The sequence below is a fragment of the Austrofundulus limnaeus genome, unplaced genomic scaffold (genome assembly GCF_001266775.1).
Source record: "Austrofundulus limnaeus strain Quisiro unplaced genomic scaffold, Austrofundulus_limnaeus-1.0 Scaffold19144, whole genome shotgun sequence".
Classification (NCBI taxonomy): domain Eukaryota; kingdom Metazoa; phylum Chordata; class Actinopteri; order Cyprinodontiformes; family Rivulidae; genus Austrofundulus; species Austrofundulus limnaeus.
Genome location: NW_013971546.1, coordinates 1 through 294, shown reverse-complemented (window position 1 = coordinate 294; position 294 = coordinate 1). Strand labels below are relative to the sequence as shown.

The window sequence follows — 294 nt, the reverse complement described above, 5'->3', positions numbered from 1 at the left end:
CTTGAAACTAGCTCCTTGATTAAAAGCTGAGTTCATTCAGTCATGACCCTGATGTGACTTGAATACACAACCTTCTGAACTGGAGTCAGACGCGCTACCATTGCGCCACAGAGTCACCTGTTAGCTGTTCTTTCTAATCAACTCCGATGCTGTTGTCATACTTCACAGCCACATGTTGTCAACAGTGGTTTATCAAATATATTTTTTTTATATAAAATCCATATGTATGTCATTTAATAATTCAGATTTATGCTCAATTTTAGTTTGTAAGACAGGGACTTTCCACACTTTGCA

General features: G+C 37.4%; 1 non-coding gene across 1 annotated transcript; it reads right to left on the bottom strand.

Moving 5' to 3' along the window:
* Nucleotides 1-43: 43 nt before the first annotated feature.
* On the bottom strand, nucleotides 44-115 carry trnaw-cca (transfer RNA tryptophan (anticodon CCA)). The gene has a single exon. It is a non-coding gene; the product is annotated as a tRNA-Trp (tRNA).
* Between the last annotated feature and the right edge of the window lie 179 nt (nucleotides 116-294).